Source organism: Eulemur rufifrons, chromosome 19 (assembly GCF_041146395.1).
Source record: "Eulemur rufifrons isolate Redbay chromosome 19, OSU_ERuf_1, whole genome shotgun sequence".
Lineage (NCBI taxonomy): Eukaryota > Metazoa > Chordata > Mammalia > Primates > Lemuridae > Eulemur > Eulemur rufifrons.
The window spans coordinates 78,501,351-78,522,709 of NC_091001.1; the positions used below are offsets into that span (position 1 = coordinate 78,501,351).

Genomic DNA, 21,359 nt, shown 5'->3' on the forward strand with positions numbered 1-21,359 from the left:
TTCTTTAAAAAAGATCCACACATTATTTAAGAAACACTGTTCCACACTAAAAGGCCTCCCATTGCTATGTTTGAGTTACTGGATTAATCTTAATTCTCTATCTTAGTCCTTATTTGTACTGTAGTCAATGTATCTGATTACACAGGTCTATGACCCCTTATCTAAAATCCTTGGGGCCAGATATATTTCAAAATTCAGAATGTTTTGAATTTTAGAAAGGTAATGCAATGTATATATGATATGTTGCATCTCAGTGATGTCTGAGGCAACACTCCCTAATAAAAATGTTAATATTTCTGTAGCAAAATGTATATTCACACTAAGGGGGGGATAAATAAAGACCATCAATAGCCTTGTATCAGCTCAGATCATGTTTTGCCACTAAAAGGGTTAAGAAAACTTTTGGTTTCTAGAGTATTTTGGATTTCTAAATCATGGAAATGGAATTATAGATAATCTGCTATTAAATGAAAAGCCACATAGATTTCATTAGAATTTCACATAACATCACAGACCTGAGTAAGATTTAAATAAGGGTAAAGTGCTCATCTTAAGGTACATGAGTTTAATGCATAAACTTTGTGATTTCCCCCCAAATACTTAGGAGTTCCTTTTTTATCTGTAGTTTAATAGTTGAGGACATAGAATAAGTAATCTCCTGATAAAGAAATATATTATGAATTACTGAAATATCAGAAGTACCTAAATGTAATAGGAATTTTAAATATATCTGAAAGCTAAAGTATTAGCAATATTATATTGGACTATGATCATAGTATCTCTACATCTAGCAATGTGGATAAAAAGTAGAGAAAGAGAAGTGTAAGAGACATATTATTCAGAAAAACCTCTCCTGGTTCTTTTGTATGAAGCTTCACAAAGAAACCTCTTGTTTCTACTATACTCATGGTTCTTGTCATACTTGTTAGATTTTATGGTAAATAGTATACAACTATAAAATGAAAGGCTTCTTCCTTGACAAAGGAATTAACATATATAAGAGATATTGAGCAGAAACTTGAGGAGGCAGTTTATTCAAAGTTAAAATTGTGAAGGAGAAGCAATTTAATTAATTTAAAAATTCACAAAAGTAAAATCTAAATCATTAATCTTAATAATCACATCTGGAGATAGTAAAGCAGATGGTTATGAGCCTGGGCTGTGAAGAGATACGGCTTGGGTTCAAATTCCAGCTCTGCCACTCACTGGGCTATAACCTATCAATTTAGAATAGTACTAGCTTTCATAAAATTCATAGTACAAATGAAATGAGAATAAAAATAAGGCACTTAGAAGAGACGTACAGAGTAAGTACACAATGAATACTAGCTGCAGAGATGCTAATGATGGTTATTACTGTTTTTTTTTTTTTGAGACAGAGTCTCACTCTGTTGCCTGAGCTAGAGTGCCATGTTGTCAGCCTAGCTCACAGCAACCTCAAACTCCTGGGCTCAAGCAATCCTCCTGCCTCAGCCTCCCGAGTAGCTGGGACTACGGCATGTGCCACCATACCCAGCTAATTTTTTCTATATATATTTTTAGTTGTCCAGATAATTTCTTTCTATTTCTATTTTTCTAGTAGAGAGGGGGTCTCGCTCTTGCTCAGGCTGGTCTCGAACTCCTGACCTCGAGCGATCCTCCCACCTCGACCTCCCGGAATGCTAGGATTACAGGTATGAGCCACCACGCCTGGCCTCCTGTTATTAATTTTTAAAATTATTATTAGCTTTCTTCCTAAAGTAGTAGCTGTATAAGTATTATAGCCTTCAAATATGAAAATTAGGGCACAAAATCAGTAACATTGCTTTATGTTTTGAAGTTTTGAAATTAAAAAAAAGTTTCTAGTATTAAGGATGGATCTCCCTCATGACTAATAACACCCACTGGCAAGGCAGCCAACTGCAATTAGGATTCTCAGAAGAGTGCTGCAATAGCCATTTCACCATTTTCTTTATGACACGACTTTCATTTCCTTATTCTCTCTGTCTGTGTACTTTGTCGATATTATGCCAATCATGCTACAGGACAGAACTCTTCTTCAAATCTTTGTAGTTAAATAATCTAAAAGAACTTACACCATATAAACTTTTAGAACTTTCAGTGTTTTGTTATTTATGTCCCAAAAAAGGTCTAAATTCCTTTATTAATAGCTCTGCCTGATGCCAAAATTCTCACACACACAAAAGAATTTATTTAAAAAAATGAAAAACAAAAACTATACTACCTCTGAAATAAAAAAAGTTGAGTTTTCACGATTAACGCCATTCTCAGTAACAAAACAGGACAGGAATATAAAATATCTACATACACAGTAACATTCATTTGTATTTGACTAATTTAGAATCTGGTATCCTGTTTCTGAATTCTTATCAAGTTAAAATACTCAAAATAAGAATTTTCTGTTTACTTTCAAGATATTACATTATGGATTTCAACATAGTATCTATAGTACATTAAAAATATGGATTCATCAATATAAAATTTAATGACCAAAAAATGAGGCTCAGTCCTGCATTTCTCATGATCATTACGGTTTTTTAGTGTATATTTTAGTTAAGTTATATAGATCCACAGAAAATAAGGAATAAGTTATTCCTGTAATTAATTGTTTATGCTTTTAAAACGTGCTTTTAAAATTGTACTACTGAATCTCTTCATCTACATTCTAATTTTAATTTTCTATCATACCTATATTATATAACCATTCTTAGAGTCCTAACTTTATTAGTTTCCAAATACTTTTTAATTGTTAAAAATTTACATTTAAAACATTGCATTGCCTAAGTATTCTTATTAGGAAATAAATAGCACTGAGAAGACTCAGATAAAATAAAATATGATAGTCAATTCTTGATACCCTAAAACAAACTTACTCCAATTTATTTTTTCCTTGTACCCTCAAGCCAATCACTGAATATTTCTTTCCTCATTACCCAAAAAGGGTAACAAGGAAAATCAATTTTGCTGTTTCTAATAAGCTTTTACTACACTGGAGTGAAAAAGAACCACACCATCTGTTATGTTCTACTAGAACTAGAAAGAAGCTGAAACCAACACTTGACAACTGTACCAAGAGGCCCTGAGGAAGGCTTCAGTCAGTCTTATGCTTAAAACAAGGGATGATTAACCTGAAACTATATGGGAGCATCTGATCTACAAAGTTGTTTCTCATCATTTTGACCCTGCTATTCTAGCTTCCTCCTTAAAATCAGTCTCATTAAATACTTCAATATCTGAATATCTGAAGCATGTGACAAATGAAATTTTTTGGTTACAATTTAAAAATTTACAATTACTAATTCTTTTTAGGTTGCCTTAAGAAATTTAGAAACTTTATTTTTATTGATTTGCTATTTTATCACCACCAAGAATTTAATGTCATCAGTAAATCAAGCAATTTCACAAATGTCAAAAGAGCAACCAGAGTAAGGTCCATCTCAGATCTGTGGCTTTCTCATCCAATCAGTTTAAAATATTATTTATTTATTTAGCTAAGATAACCCCAGCAAAGGGAAATAGGCAGTCATTAACTTAATTCAGATTACTAAACCATGATTTTCATAGGAAAAAATATCTACAACAGAGCTATGGCAAAGCATAGAATACCAATGTTTATGAATTTTATTGGAACTAGCTATTACCTCAATTCTTCACTGTAATTTAAGCTTTCCCACTAACTAAAATTTAACATATAATAACAAGAAATTTCCATTCAATTTCTCTCTCCTTTCCTCACCTCCAATTTCCCTGGGAATGAACCATATTTATTAATTATAATAAGGTAGCATTTCTCAAGATTGGAAGCCACAGCATTATATTTCCTAGATTTATTCAACAGTATAATAAGCCTATTATAATAAGCTTGACATAAAATATTTTAGCAGTTTATAGGTAATTGTTTTCTAAATATGAAGGGTTCTTTTTTTATTTCAGAATATTAGGGGGGAGATTTCTTCATTTTTAAAAAAGAAAACATTTTGCTTCCTGCTAATTTGTTGAGTCAGTAGCAAAAATAAAGTCTAACATTTACTGAGCACACACTATTTGCAAGGCACTGTGTAACAAATTAACAACCACTAAAGTTTTAAAGATATTCTATCATCTCAGAATATGTAAAAACAATGATAACACTCAGGTAAGGAAAAACATAAGACATAAAAAAAGAAGAAACTTATAGCCTTTCCTATTTCTTTAACAATGCATTCTTTAAGATTCTCTTTTATAAATATTGTCCAACTCACAAAATCCAATACTTAGATTAGAGGGTAGATTAAAATCCCAAGCATCCTGCAAAAAGATGTATATTTGATTATAATGCTACATGATGTCATGTATCCAGGACAACTGAAGCATTATGGTCTCTTAGGGATAAAACTGCCTCTTGGTCATAGATTTAGGTGACACAGCATGTGATCCATTGTCTCTAAACAAAAAAATGTGCGCAGCTGCATTTTCTAGTCAAGGCGAGGGGGACTATGGAAGAGAATACAAAAGGGTCAAAGATTTGTCTCATGGAGAAAGTAGTGCTTAAATGGGGGTTAAAAAAAGGAAACAAAATTGAGGGGGGGGAACCTTTCTCCAACTCATGCTAAAAGCAGAAATCACCAAAACAGGAAGAAAAAAAAAATTTGAGTGACAACCTTCCACTGAATACACTTTTCCCCTGCACTAACTTGCCCAGCTTGCACAGATACATTTTGTAAACTGTGTTTAGATGACACTTCTATCTAAACACTTCTATGCAGTTTATACTCAGTATATAGAGTTCCTCTACACATTGTTGCAGCATTTGTCTCCAAAAAAATGTTGCAGTTCATCAGTTTCTTGGGGAAGTTAAAATGAAGCAATAACTTTGTAAGTTATAAAATGAAACATGTTTGCTTCTAACCAGTAACCATTAAACCTAATATTTTCTGTATAAAGACCAAATACTATTCTTTACAATGAATCCTGAGTACATAATCCTGCTTGTCACACAAACACTGATTTCAAAAGCAGTACGACAAAAGATCTAAACTTAGTGAAAATGGCTATTTCTAATAAATGTTTTAAAAGTTGGTCTAAATAATTTCTAAACTTATATTATCTAAAACATAGCATTAATTTACCTTACATTTTATTAAATATGATAGATAAGATGCACTACTAGCTCTCAATCTAATTTAGAAAACCCATCTTCTCAAACTTTGGGATCGCAATCAATGCCATGTCCAAACAAAAATACGTTAAAAGCAGGAAAAAACTGATGGCACAGAAATCAAAGGAAAAAAAAAAAAAAAACATTAAAAAAGGGAAATAGGCCAGGCCCTGTGGCTCACACCTGTAATCCTAGCACTCTAGGAGGCCTAGGCAGGACTGCTTGAGCTCACGAGTTCGAGACCAGCCTGAGCAAGAGTGAGACCCCGTCTCTACTAAAAATAAAAAGAAATTAGCCAAACAGCTAAAAAGAGAAAAAAATAGCCGGGCATGGTGGTGTGTGGCAATAGTCCCAGCTACTCAGGAGGCTGAGGCAGGAGCATCGCTTGAGCCCAGGAGTTTGAGGCTGCTGTGAGCTAGGCTGACACCACAGCACTCTAGCCTGGGCAACAGAGCAAGACTCTGTCTCAAAAAAAAAAAAAAGGAAATAAACTTCCCATTTAGAATTAGAAATAATATCACCAGTGCTATAAATCATATAGTGATCAACTAACCAACAGGCACTTTGGTTTTTTGACAGCCTTGTAACCACAGCCCTCAGTATCTGTGGGTTCTGCATCTATGGATTCAACCAACCAATCAAAAATATTTGGAAAAAAGGAAAATAGGCCGGGCGCGGTGGCTCACGCCTGTAATCCTAGCACTCTGGGAGGCCGAGGCGGGTGGATAGCTGGAGGTCAGGAGTTCGAGACCAGCCTGAGCAAGAGCGAGACCCCGTCTCTACTAAAAATAGAAAGAAAGTATATGGACAACTAAAATATATATATACAAAAAATTAGCCGGGCATGGTGGCGCATGCCTGTAGTCCCAGCTACTCGGGAGGCTGAGGCGGTAGGATCACTTAAGCCCAGGAGTTTGAGGTTGCTGTGAGCTAGGCTGACGCCACGGCACTCACTCTAGCCCGGGCAACAGAGTGAGACTCTGTCTCAAAAAAAAAAAAAAAAAAAAGAAAAAAGGAAAATAGATGGCTGCCATCTGTACTGAACATGTACAGACTTTTTGCCTTATTATTCCCTAAACAATATAGTATAACAACTATTTACATAGCATTTACATTGTATTAAGTATTATAAGTAATCTAGAGATAATTTAAAGTACACTTTATGGGAGGAGGAAGTGCATAGGTTACATGTGAAGACTGCACCATGTTATATAAGGCACTTGAGCATCTATGGATTTTGGTATCTGCACGGCGTCCTAGAATCAATCCCCTGTGGATATTGAGGGACAACTGTACTGCACTTGAAAAGTAACATTGAAAGGAACAATGTTACAGAAACCTGAAAGTCAATAGATCTAATGCACGAAAGTAAACGGGTAAATTTGGTTGGTATTTGAATACAAATGAGAGATACTTTGTCATCAAAATTTATATGTAATATGATTTCAATGCCTTAAATATAAGTTATAGTCACACAGTAAAATCTCCTACAGCCAATTAAATTGCTCCAGTAAAAATAAGCATCTTTTAAAGGTATATTCATGATTAAAACTAAATTCAGTAAAGGAAGACTATGATATCTTACTAATAGCACCCTGATGTCAAATTCGGAAAGTAAAACTTAGGACTCTATACTGGTTGATTTAATACACTGATTTTATATATAATTCTAAAAACAAAGCAAAAAAATAATTTAATACAGAATTAAGCTGATTTTAAATACGGCTAAACTAACCTTATGTATACATAAGTTTAAGAAAAATATACTGATAATAAAAAATTATTAAAGATATTCATGTTATTAAATAGACTATCTCCAAAGTATTTTAGAAAGTAACACCCTAATAAACATTTCAGTTTCTAAATAAATTTACACAGACTAGAACCTAAATTCTAAGCAGCCATATCAACTGTAGCTACCGACAGCTAAGTAGTCTAAGTGGTTCTGTTAGTAGACATGGTCAGCAACTGAGTAGACGTTAGTTCCACTTCATAATACAAAGGATACTGGAAGAGAAAATGGCTGTTTATTCTTTTTTGGACACAGATCGTTTGCAGTGTTTTTGTGGGGTTTTTTGTTTGTTTTACTGTTGAGTTTGGATGCTTGTGAGATATCCAAGTAGAATAGGCATTTGGGACACACATGATCTAAAGTTCGGGAAAGAGGTCTGGTCTAGAGACAGATTTTGGAGTAGTTAAATCCGAAATAGCTCTGAAATCTGCACACCTCTCTCCATTTTCACTGCCACAACTAATACTCCAGGTCGACATTATCTTTCATCTAGAACACTACAAAGGTAGTATAGACTCAGTATCCCTTATCTGAAATGCTTGAATTTTGGAATATTTGCTTATACCTAATGAGATACCTTGGGGATGGAACCTAAGTCCAAACACAAAATTCATTCATGTTTCACATACACTTTACACACATAACCTGAAGGTAATTTTTCCCCCCTTGGGGACACTGAGTAAACCGCATGTTATGCACCTACATTTTGACTGCAACCTGTCACATGAGGTCAGTGTGGAATTTTCCACTTGTAGCATCATGTCAGTGCTCAAAAAATTTCAGATTTTGGAGCACTTTAGATTTTGGATTTTCACATTAGGGATGCTCAACCTGTATATATGAATGGAAACCCCTATGGTATGATCTGTATAACCATACACAGTGGCTTCTACATTATCTCCCTAAACTAAGTCTCCCCACATCTTTGCCTGACCCTCTCTTAATCTGTCCTCTGTAATATAGATAATGTGATCTTGTAGTGTGTAAATCTGGCAATGTCTCTGTCCTATTTAATCCATCAAGGGGACCCTTAGGTCTAAATCTTTAACATGATGTATAAGACTGCATATTTTAGCCACTAACCTCCCTAGTCACATCTTTTGCCACCCATTCCCTTGTTCTCTCCACTTCAGATGTCTGAATAGGCCATGCTTTCCCCTCCCTCAGAGCCTTTACAAATGCTACTCCCTCTGCCTGGAACACTCTTCAGTTTACCTAACCCTGGTTAACTGCTATTTATTATTCACATCTCAGCTTAAAAATCGTGAGAGAATTCTTTAAAATTCCAGGCTAGAGTAGAGCCCTAGTTCTAGTCTCCCATGGTACTCTATACTTTTGATACTATTTATCACACTTGAGATGGTTTAATACATATCTTTCCCAACTGCAAGCTCCATGAGTGCAGAGCTGGTTGTCAGTTTTGTTTACTGCTCACATATTTGTTGCCTGACAAATCTTGGCTCTAGCCCTGCTACTACCTACCTTTGCCATCTTTAAAATGAGATGACTGGACTTTACTACAATAATTTAAATGCTAATCAAAACTGAAATTCAAATATTGCTAGCTTTCCTGTATATACATACATGTAGGACCCATATTTCCCCTATGTACAATTCCTAAGTTTGTATACATTCCACTACACTCACACAAACGTGTATATATGTGTGTGTATATATACATTTTTCCATACCACACAGAGAATTAAAGAGATAGAACTTTCTTATATTAAAAAAATTCACTGAATGCTTACTGATACCAGGTGTTGTTTTAAACTGCTTTATTAGTATTAACTCTTAATCTTCCTAACAACCCTATCAGGTAGTTGCTATCATTAGTGTCCATTTTATATGTGGAAACAGATACAGAGGGATTAAATGGCACGCCCAAAACTGGAAGTATGGCCGAGCCCACACAGTCTTCACTGCTAACTGATTACTGCAAGGGGTCTGATCCTTATGTTTCAATAACTGGCCCCTAAATGTCCTCAGAATTGAATAATGGTGGTATTCCCAAATCAAAGGAAAAGTGAACCAACAATTTTTCTATTCAAAAGTTTTATTAAAACTTTAGCACCTTGTACCATTAGTCCACTAACAGATGACAGAACATAAGAAAAAGAAAAGGAACATTTGACAATCACCTCAAAACAGCTTAACTGTTTTCGTTGATCACTTTTATAAGTAGCTGTGCTCGTAGTCACCATGTTACACTGCATACATGTCACATGGTCAAATTTTCTATCCCTAAAATTGTTCCTAGCTTGTATGATGGAATCAAATACAATATATATTTGCTTTTTAGCAAAAGAACACCATGAAAGTCCAGAAAAACCATGGTCTAATAAAATCTTTGGTGTTATGTGACCTACAAGTTCCCAAAAATACAAATGCAGGAATACAGATACCTATTTCACACTATCCCAAGTTTCCTGAATATACTGAGCACTTTCACTCCTTCATACTTTTTACATGTATTTAAGGCCTTCTACCCCATGCTTTAAAACTGATCAAACTCATCTCTCTGGGAGCCTTCCTCGAATTATTTTCTTTTTCCATCATGCTTCCTTAGCATCCTATACAGAATCCTATTATATAGAACTTCCTTTCTATTATTTGCTTACCTTTCCGTCTCTGCCATTAGACCAGTAGTTCTCAAATTTTTGATGCTATCCCACAATAATACATTTTTTTCATAGAGATCCACAACATATATAATACTTTTACCCTTACCACATATGATGCACTAAAGTTTTCTATTAAATTGTTTGGGTTTTGGGGGTTTGTTTTTGAGATAGAGGCTTGCTCTGTCTCCCAGGCTAGAGTACAGTGGCGTCATCATAGCTCACTGCAACCTCCAACTCCCAGGCTCAAGCGATCCTCCTGCCTCAGCCTCCCGAGTAGCTGGTACTACAGGAGCACGCCACCATGCCTGGCTAATTTTTTCTATTTTTAGTAGAGACAGGGTCTTGCTCTTGCTCAGGCTGGTCTCAAATTCCTGGCCTCAAGTGATTCTCCACATCCTCCAGCCTCAGCCTCCCAAAGTGCTAGGATTACAAGCATGAGCCACCTCACCTGGCCTAAATTGTTTGGTTTTTAAGAAATGCTGGTCACAGCCAGGTATGGTGGCTCACATTTATAATTCCAGCACTTCTGGAGGCCAAGGTGGGAGGATCATTTGAGGCAAAGAGTTTGAGACCAGCCTGGGCAACATAGTGAGACCCAGTCTCTACAAAAAATTTAAAAATTAGCCAGGTGTGATGGCAAAGCTGCTTGGGAGGCTGAGGCTGGAGGATCACTCAAGCCCAGGAGCTCAAGGCTACATTAAGTTATGATTGCACCACTACACTTCAGTCTGGGCATTAGAGTGAGACCTTGTCTCAACCAATCAACCAATAAATGCTGGTCACAATTTATATCAATTCTATCACCCATTTAAGAAATACTACACTAGAATATAAATTCTTATAGGCAGAACTCAATCCATTCATTTTTATGCTCTGGCACAGACCATAACATTTAGTGAGCAAATGTTTAAATGAATAAATAAATATAGCAGCATGTTGTACTAGAAAAGTGGAAGAGTAATAAGGCTTTGAAGTCAAGCAGACCCATCAGTCACCAACTTATTTGTGCAATCTCTTTGACAAATGACTGAACCTCATTTAGTCCCAAGGAATAATACCATTTACTTAACTTACTACAACAATAAAGTAGTAGCACTCCTACCAGAGTAGGCATTATATAAATATTAGTTTCTCCCATTTTGTATTCTTCCCTACTCCTTCATGGGGACAAATCAAGATGTAAGGACCTCATCCTGGCAAACATCCATTTTTAAAGACTTCAGATTAGTACAAATAAAGATTTTTTTTAAAGTCTGAGAGATTTGGGTTCAAATACCCAGCACTGCATTTACATAATTCCTCATTATCAGTTTCTTTATTTATAAGAATACAACATTCCTTGCAGGGTTGTTGTTGAAAATCAAACTACATATTCACATGTCTTGTATAACACCATGCCAGTACATAGTAGACACTTAATAAAAGGTTGAAATTATTATTATGATTATTAGTAAATGTTGTTCAATCAGCATAGAAAGAGGTAGCATTTAAACTGAATTTTTAAAGATGGAGGGCTTGGACAAAGGCAAAGTGCAGGTGAAAGTAAAATCTTTTTTTTTTTTTTTTTGAGACAGAGTCTCACTCTGTTGCCCAGGCTAGAGTCCCATGGCATCAGCCTAGCTCACAGCAACCTCAAACTCCTGGGCTCAACCAATCCTTCTGCCTCAGCCTCCAGAGTAGCTGGGACTACAGGCATGCACCACCATGTCCAGCTAATTTTTTTATATACACATTTTTAGTTGTCCAGCTAATTTCTTTCTATTTTTTAGTAGAGACGGGGGTCTCGCTCTTGCTCAGGCTGGTCTCGAACTCCTGACCTCGAGCAATCCTCCCACCTTAGCCTCCCAGAGTGCTAGGATTATAGGCGTGAGTAAAATCTTATTTAATAATTTACAAGAAATCTCTTCCCATTTTTTCAGTATTTCCTCTTTTAAGATAAAGAAACAAACCATAAGAATATAAATTTATCAATTTCCTCAATTCCTTACCTCCAACGTTATGTATAAAATTCAAAAGAACTTTGCTAACCCTGTAGCACTGCAAAATTTAAATATTAAATTCTGCCTGGGTGTGGTGGCTCATGCCTATAATCCTACCACTCTGAGAGACTGAGGCTGGAGGATTGCTTGAGCTCAGGAGTTCAAGACCAACCTAAGCAAGAGTGAGACCCCATCTCTGCTAAAAATAGAAAAATTAGCCAGGTGTTCGTGTAGTCCCAGCTACTCAGGAGGCTGACACAAGACGATCACTTGAGTCCAGGAGTTTGAGGATACAGTGAGCTAAGATGATGTCACTGCACTCCACCCAGAGCAACAGAGTGAGACTGTCTCAAATAAAAAAAAAAAAAAAAAAAGTAGGAAATTGAATTCCTCTCACTCCCCACCCTTTTCCCAAAAAAATGACTCAATACTGAATTTTGCTCAGTTGGCCATACAATATAAAATTTATTAACAATACATTTTAGAAAGAATTTCAATAAGAGTTCAAAGTAAGTGTGCCTTGTGGTTAACCCTAGAAAAAAATTAACTGGAATTTGTATTCAACAAGTCTTTAGTTAATCAAATTTTATTCTCCAATAAAACTGGTATGGTTTTATTAATAACATTCCCAACGTCAGAATGGTAGCACTGTTCTATTCTTCTATTAAGCATATAGTAACTTCACTCCAAAAAAGGTTTGTTATCACTTTCAAAACTTGATTAATGTTGTTTATTTCCTCAACCTCGTTTTCCTTTCCACAAATAATCATGACTTCTTATAAAGAAAACCTATGGTCCCTTTTCTATTCCCAGTGTGTTTTCCCCAACACACCTTTCAAACCACTTCTCAGAAAAAAAGGCTTTGAGTGTCAGAAGCACCAAATACCTATGAAAATACTATCAAGCAGGCAAGATTTTTCTTATAACACCTGCAAACTTCTTTTAAGACATGACGATAATTAAGGGTAATTAAATTACCCTGATAATTTATTAGTAGTATATCTACTGGAAAGAATCAAAGTAATTTCCTATTATTTGTGTTGGGAGCAAAAAGATGGCTATTTTTATGGTGCATGTATTTAAACTTTATGACAACAGTGTATCTTCTAAATGGCTACTTAAGAGCTTTATGTAGCCTTTAGGGCTTTAGTAATTTTATCTTTATAATTGTGAATGAAATCAAGACCTATAGTGAGGACACAAATCCTATTTTATGTTTAAATCAGGCAAACTCCAGAAGAATAGAAATGATGTCTCTCTTGCTCACCATTCTAGTCTTAGCACGTAAATACAGTAGATGCCTGTTAAATGTCCAAGTTTAAATGTTTATAGAAAGGAAAATTAGGTTGAGGAAAATAAAAAATAAGTGAATCAAAATTAGGTTAAGGCCTTTGAGCCTGGGCTGTGCTTTAGTGACTTACTTTCCATACAGTATGGAAGGAGGGAGGAGAGTGTGTGAAACCTGGTAAAGACCTTAACCATGTGATTAAGATTAACATCATCAGTTTTATCATGTTAGTGTGTACCCTTGATATGTGATGAGAAAAGCACTTCACCTCTGTTGTCTTCCTCCCTAAAACCTATAACCCCAGTTTAATCATCAGAAAAACACCAGAAAAATCTCAACTGAGGGATATTCTATAAAATTTCTGACAGATGTTTCTTAAAAGTCTGAGAAACTGGAATTCTGGAACAGAATAGAGGACATTAGGGAAAAACTAGTGAAATCTAAATAAAGTATGTAGTTTAGTTAATGGTAAAGCAGTAATTTTGTTTCCTTAGTTGTGACCAATGTACCATAGTTATGTAAAAAGTTAACAATAAGGGAAACTGGGTAAGGTAAACTCTGTGTACTATCTTCCAACTTTTTTGTAACCATAAAACTTTTCTAAAATAAAAAGTTTATTTAAATGTAAAAAGTTACAGTAAAAGAAATAGGGATACATGAATAAAAATCCCTTGGAAATAAATGATGATAAATATTCTTTTGGTCCCTTGCCACCAAAGGTGGCAAGACAGAAAAAGTATTCTCATATAGTGGAAATAAAGTTATACATATAAAACATTACCACAGATATTTTCAAGTCTATAAAATTAATTATGAAATCACATATGCAAATGCCCCTTAAATTTTAGTTTCCCAAAGCATCATTTTCAGTTCTAAATACTTCAACTATTAACTTTATGATAAAAATCTGTAACACTAGCTGTCACCTCTACATTACTGCACACCTTTATTTCTAGTCCCTACAGGTCATGTTCTGATATCTCCCACTCATCTTACACTCAGCTAACTAAACTCACCTTCTTCTTGATAATGAGCACCCTCCCAAAGCTCCCTCTTACAGTTACTAATTTTTCCTTTAATTGATCTCTCTCCTTCCAATTCCTTTCCATTCCCAGAGTTAGTCCTGCATACTGCACTCAAATGAAGTTTCCTCAAATAAGGCTTTTAAAATATAATTCCCCAGCTCAAATGCCATTTTGGGGGAGTAATGAACCACATTTAAATTCAGAAGTGATGTTTTCAAGACCATCCATAATGGGTTACTCTTTTGTGCCCTTCACTTATAAAGAAAAACCTTTTCATCCAACTTCCCACCTCATACCCTAAGTCCTACCTTTTGTTTATTCAGAAAATAATCAAATACTCATTAAGCATCTAATGCATGTCTGAGAAAATAGGACTCCTCTAAGTGGTCAAAGACCTTATAATCTAGTTGGGGTGATAAAACCTTAAAAGATAAAAAAGAATATGGGAATTTGTCTTGTTCAAAGCTATATCCTCAGTTCCTATAACAGTGCCTGGCACATAGTAAATACTCAAAAATTATTTATTATATGAAAACAAGGCAGTATAGAATGCTACAGCCCAAAAGAATTATAGTCTTTTAAATAAGGAAAAGAATTTTCAGTTGGAGAGGAGAAGGTGAGTCTAAAATTCTATGATTCTAAGGCTCTCAGGGCAATCAAGATTTCACAGCCCTAAAGCTTGAGTAGATCTTCAGTAGTAAAGAGGATGTGCAAAAGTGCATTTCCAGCAACAACAAAAAAGTTATATCAACAACAGTATAAAGAGGTTAAGTTGTTATACCACATTGAGGTAGTGAATAATGAATAGTTTAGAGGAGGACAGATGGGAGAAGATTAGAACCAAAGTTTGAAAGGTCTTGAGAAGAAATTTGGTATTCATGCTAGATATAAGAGGTGTTAGTCATTAGGGTGATATAATTTCAGGAAGATTAGTGGGAGTAATGTGAAGGTTAGACTTTAGAAAGCAAAGGCCTTACTTTCTCCAAGCCTCCCCTCTCTACTCAAATCCTCTAAGGTCTCCCTCTCCTCTTAACTTTGACAGCACCTGCATGCATCATAGAGTTTAACTCCTAATTATAGCCTCTCTTGTTGTAAATTTTTTTTCCATGTGTGTTAATCTCTTCAACCTAAGATTAGGGATTAAATCTTAGCTCTCTATTTCTTCCCTAAGAAATTAGTAAAGCATTGGGCTCTAAAAATTTTATTTTTGGAGGACCTTTTTGCATTTATGTATTAATAAAATTCAGTTACTAAAAGGATAATCAAAAAGCAACAAAAGGAACATTAAAAATTACACACACATAAAAGGAGTAACTAAGCAATATGCTGCTGTAAGAACAAGATTAAGTCCTGTTTGGGCAGCACTTTTTAAGGTCTCTTTTTAACAGTCAGATCCCATAACTAATAATGTCAGTTATCTTTTAGCACGTTTTGGAAAAACATTAAGTTCCTTCCTGCTTTATATAAGTATCTTTACCTATTAACTTCCCTGATTAAGCACCATTGTTATAGGGTAATTAAAATTCCAATAAATGGTGCTGCTATACACTTCTCTACACAATTCTTTTGTAGATTTTAAGTGTTTCCTGTGGTTTACCATTTTTCAGGTAAAATTGATTCAAATAAAAACATATGTTACACAAATAAATCTACCAAAGCATTTACAAAGTGAAACATGATGCATTAGTAACCAAAGATTGTACTTAAATTCTAAAATTCTCCACTCTCCAAAAGAGTTATCTTCAACTTTTATATATTCTAAAAATTAAATTTCATTCTCTTAAAATTTATTCATGGAACATTCATATTAACTTAATATTTTTCCAAAAAAAAAAAAGCTTTAAAAATGCACATAAACAAATCAAACTAGTATTTATTTCAGCCCTAAAAAAAGTATTTTCACTGGTCATTTTATGTATGTATTTTTCGATCATAATTTTGATGGAAAAAGAAAAAACTGACATTTTCCTAAAACTATGCAAAAGAAATCTTCCAGAGTGCCACTATTTTTGATTACATCAGAATCTCTCATTAATGGTATTGAAATTCAAATGATTTTCCCCCCAGAGTTGGGAAACTCCATAATACACTATTCTATCATTCCCCATCACTCTTTGATGAGGAATATCTAATACTGCTGACATTTTAAAGATGAATCATCAAATCAGGAGAGGACGGCAAAAACGTTAATATACACCTTGGGAGAACTGCAAGGTAACAGAGATAAGTCTTAAGATTCGGATGGTACAAGGATGGACATAAATTTGGTTCAGCTTTTTCCACTTCCCTATCTGAGAAAGCACCAAGATCAACGTGCATGCGAAGCTACGCACGGTTGCAAAGCCCCTGGCTACCAGAGCAACCTCAGCCCCTAGTGCCGCCAGCGCACTCTATTGCACTCAGCTGGCCACGTGGCTGTCACAATCAGAAGAAAGATAGGTGAAACAGCTTCAACTAACCTGGAAATAAATAGCTGCCCTCCTCCCCTCACCTCTGAGTTGGGGTAGAAGAAAGTCTGTGTCCTTTCTTTACGTACTAAGACTTTTTCCCAGTAAGGGGGAAACGAAGTACAGGGACTGCTTTAAACAGACTTTAAAGTAGAAATCCGGTGTACGAATATCCCGAGTGTGGCTCCCCGATGCATTACATACCCCAACTCCCGGGAGCCGCAGTGGGAACAGAGGCATTTTGCAAAGGGGGATAAGGGGGTGGAGTTAAGAGTGGAGGATGGAGTACTAAGCACATGGGCTGCTGTCCCGTAACTCCCACCGTCCTCCAGGGTTCCAGACCTGCTGCTCCTGCCCTGGAGCAAATTCAGAAGGCTGAAGGGCCTCTCCCACGGCAGACCTCTCACCTCGCCAGAAAAGAGGGGACTGAAGGGCAGAAGTAACCACGGCCCCATAGGAGGCGGCGAACAGGAAGTGTCCATATTGCAGCGCTGAAAGACTAGTTCCCAACCCACCACGACAGCCACCCTCGGAGGCCCCCGAGGGGCCCGCCGGCGCAGGGGCAAGGAGGTGTCGGGGTCTGTCCGCACCACATCCGGGACCCGCCCCGTCCACCCCAACGCCCGGCCGCGCCCGGCCCATGCCGGGCACTACTTCGCGGGCCCAGGAGTCCCGCCTGGGGCCGGGCGAGGACTCCACACCCGGCAAGTCTCGCTCCGCTTCCAGCCGGGGGAGGGGGCGTTGCAAGGACTCCCGGGGGGCTCGGACATTATCCCTAACAGCAGATTCCCCGCGAGTCGAGCCCTAATCGTCCTCCGGGCCACTCCAAGCCTGCCGGAGAGCCGACACCCCTCGCCGCGGTTTCCGCCGCGCGACACCCCCTCCCGGGCGGTCATTAGCTCTCAAGAAAACTCCTAACTCCTCGCGGGGCCACACTCCCCTCCGTTCGACACCCCCGGGAGCCCACACACTACCCAGCCGCACGCTCGGGGACACCCCCACGCCGGGGCTTATTCCTGACGGGACAAAAATGTCCGGGCGCGTCACGGGACAGCCGCCCCCGCGCCCCACGCCCGGCGCCGGCCGCACGCGCTGCCTCTGCTCCCGGGAGCGGCGCCGCGGGCCGGGGCGGGGAGCGCGGACGCCGGGCGGCGCCGGCCCAGGAAGACGCCGCTCGGCCCGGGACTCACCGTCAGCTCGGCCGCCGCAGCGGGGAGGCAAGGGACGGGCCAGGAAAGACACAATATGGCAGAGCACCGCAGCTGCTCCCTGCGGCTTCCAGCAGCCGCCTCCGGGAAGACGCGGCAACGAGCAGGCAGCGGCAGCTGCGGTGGCGGCCGCGGCAGCACCACATCCCCCTCCCGCTCGCTTCCTCCCCCTCCTTCCCCTTCCCCACTGCCATGACAACGCGGCGCCAAGGAGATTGGCCCCGCCCCTCTTTCCCGGGCCCACCCCCTGCGACCCCTCGGGAGGGGGCTCGGCCCGCCCCTCCCTGTCCCCTCGCACCTCCTACGGAAGGGACGGGGCCGGGACCGGCGAGCTGCCCGGGACGGCGCGCGGGGTGGGGTGAAATGCAGGGTCCGGAAGGGCGGGGCTCGCACGGAAAGGCAGGGCGGAGACGCTGTGGGCCGGTGCGGGTTTCGGGCTGAGCAGTGGCAGGGGAAGGCGGGAAAATGGAAAGGCCTCGCTTGTCCCGGGGAGGACCTATAGGAGTGCTGCGGAGGCGCGGCGCGGCAGCTGAGTGGCCGAGGCGGCCTGGGGCGGGGCGAGGGTTCCGCCGGGCAGTTCGGGCCCTGGTGCCTGTGCTGGAGCTGCAAGGGCCGCCCTCACCAGCGCGAAGTTCCCTGGGTTTCAGCAAGAGCCGTTGCCCAGGCTTTGAAAGCATTTTCGGAACTGTAAGTCATCACTGTAACTTAAAGTAGAGTGACCCTCGCTTGACTGAAATTTTCTGTGGAAACTGAGCTCGAAGTGTTTGTGCTGGGGAAAAAAAAGGACTTAGGAATGAGATCCAAAGTTTAATAAACATAGCATTTACTGAGCGCTTACCAAGTGTTAAGGACAGTGCGAAGGTCTTCGCATGCATTGTCCTGTCAATAATGTTAACATAATCTTGCCAGGTAAAATGCCGGAGTGCCCAGTTAAATCTGAATTGCAGATAAATGTAGAATTTTGTTTATTATAAGAATATTCCTAGCCAAGCGCAATGGCTCACGCCTGTAATCCTAGCACTCTGGGAGGCCGAGGCGGGAGGATCCCAACTAAAAATATATATATAGAAAAAATTAGCTGGGCATGGTGGTGCATGCCTGTAGTCCCAAATACTCGGGAGGCTGAGGCAGGAGGATCGCTCGAGCCCAGGAGTTTGAGGTTGCTGTGAGCTAGGCTGACACCACAGCACTCTATCCCGGGCAACCGAGCGAGACTCTGTCTCAAAAAAAAAAAAAAAGAAGAAGAATATTCCCTTTGGAATATACTTCCAGGTTGTTTTGTTTTATTTTTGCTAAATTTGCCACCCCATCCTAACTCTTACGAATTCTCACTTTACGGATAAGGAAACTGAGGCTTAGAAAAATGACCCTTCAAATACATAGTAAATGGCGGAACTAAGGCTCCAGTTAGCTATCATTATGATCCTGATAATTAAATCTCTGAATTTCTATATCAACATCTTCAAAAACTAGAGTAGTGATACCTACCTCAGAAAGGTGTTTTTTCAGTACACTGAAAAAAGGTGTATGAACCCCAGACACTGAGTATGTGCTCAGTAGTTTATTTCCTTCCTGCACAATGCATGTTAACTAGATATTCACTATGTGCCAGGCTTTGCATATAAAGTGAGTTGAGTATGAAACAGGCTGCCTGCTGACAATAAAACAAGTCAAGCTGTGGGGATGACAGAGATACAGAAGAATCACAGGCATCAGAATATATAAAAACAAAAATGGAAGCATCTGATCCCCTCATTCCACAGAAATAAACGCTGTTATGATTTGTCCAAGGTCATCTGCTAGTTCCATTTGTTTTTCCTTACACTGTCCTGGAGGCCCTCACAGCTGCATTCAGAGGCCATAAGGCAAATGTACAAGATATTTGAATTGGAGCAAGAGTTGCCCCAATTTCTCCCTTCAGAGCAATCACTGTTGCCCCCTTATGTGGACAAATTGAAGGAAGTTCCTGGAAGAATAGGATAGTAAAAAGGGAACAGAGGAAAGAAGAAAGGGAAGATTGAGAGATGGTAGTTTCTAAGGAGCCACAGCCTCCTCAGACCTCAGTCTTGTATCTCTACTGGCCATTGTCATGGTGGCCACTAAGATAATATAGGTCTTCATCTCTTTACAGATTATAGTACTAATATCTTATTTGACATATTGACCTTTATTTCTTTTTCCTTCATTACTCCTACTCCATCTATTTTAAAGTCAAATGGCTAAACAGTCCTCTTCAACTCTAAAAGATTCACAAAATTTGAGAGTTGGAAGATACTTTAGAAATATATCATCTGGCAGCTCAACCTATCATGAGAAAACAAATCTAGAAAAGTTACAAAACTTGTCCGAGGCCAAATAATGAACCTATTGCACTCTCATCCACTAAATTCTCTCTGCTGGTCCACTCTACTGACTGATCCCACCCAGAGAGGCTGGGTGCATTTGAATAATCTCTGTGGGTACGGCACACATCTCTCAGCAAATCTGTTATACTCTTAGTTTAGAGTCCAGGGATACTTGTATGCCTAGAGGCTATTTTAGAGGACTTTGAACATCTACCAAGGAAGAGCTCTGATTAAAGATAATGATGATTCAGAGTGAGTTGCTTTTCCCAGGAGTTTACAAGAAGTAAAAAGGCTAGGAAACCAGAACTTAACTCTTCAGGAAAAAGAGGATCATGATATTTGAGATCTAGGCCGGGCATGGTGGCTCATGCCTGTAATCCTAGCACTGCAGGAAGATCGCTTGAGCTCAGGAATTGAAATGAGCCTGAGCAAAAATGGGACCCTGTCTCTACTAAAAAGAGAAAAATGAGCGGGGCATCTTGGTGGGCGTCTATAGTCCCAGCTACTCAGGAAGCTGAGGTAGGAGGATTCTCTTGAGCCCAAGAGTTTGAGGTTGCTGTGAGCTAGGCTGACGACACAGCACTCTACTCAGGGAAACAGAGTGAGACTCTGTTTCAAAAAAAAAAAAATCTCTTATGAAGCCTATATTCTTCTTTCTCCAAAATACTTCAAAGGAATATATTCAATGATAAACTTTACCAGAAGACAAATGCATTAGAATATATGTTGTTTAAAATATTCTCTTAGTTCTTTGAGGCCAGGTAAAATGAGAATTAATTAATTAATTAATTAAAATGCTCTCATGTTTAGGCTAAAAAGTGATAGGAACTAAATAAATGTTCGTGTTTATGTTTTCAATGTATTTATCGTTATGTAATGCTACATATATTTGACAAAAAGACTTGGTGGGCCAGGCGAGGTGGCTCACAACTGTAATTCTAGCACTCTGGGAGTCCGAGGCGGGCGGATTATTTGAGCTCAGGAGTTCGAGACCAGCCTAAGCGCGAGACCCCGTCTCTACTAAAAATAGAAAGAAATTACATGAACAGCTAAAAATATATATGTATATAGAAAAATTAGCCAGGATGGTGGCGCATGCCTATAGTCCCAGCTACTCAGGAGGCTGAGGCAGTAGGATTGCTTGAGCTCAGGAGTTTGAGGTTGCTGTGAGCTAGGCTGATGCCACGGCACTCTAGCCTGGGCAACATAGTGAGACTCTGTCTCAAAAAAAAAAAAAAAAAGACTTGGTGATTGTGAATTGAAGATTCTAAAAATAACTAGTTTTTCAATAAGGAATCTAGACTTCAAAGCCCCTTTAAGTCAAGGATCATGTCTTTTTCATCTTTATAATCTAATTTCTTAGAACAGCTCTGGTACAGAGGTGATTTTCGATATTTGTCAACAAAAGAAGTAACTTTCTTCAAATTATATGATAATGGGAATAGGATACAACATTCCTAAGTACTGGTCTGCCACTTAGATTAAAAACTTAGAATTATGAATAAAAGCCTAAC

The 21,359-nt window shown here is 38.6% G+C and overlaps 1 protein-coding gene across 1 annotated transcript in view; it reads right to left on the bottom strand.

Annotated features, from left to right (window-relative positions):
- Positions 1-17,628, bottom strand: part of FOXN2 (forkhead box N2) — a 53,577-nt gene extending 35,949 nt beyond the window's left edge. Inside the window, exon 1 of the mRNA XM_069494657.1 lies at positions 17,483-17,628. The gene's annotated coding sequence lies outside the window, so the exon portion shown is untranslated. The remainder of the gene's footprint in view (positions 1-17,482) is intronic.
- Positions 17,629-21,359: the final 3,731 nt, after the last annotated feature.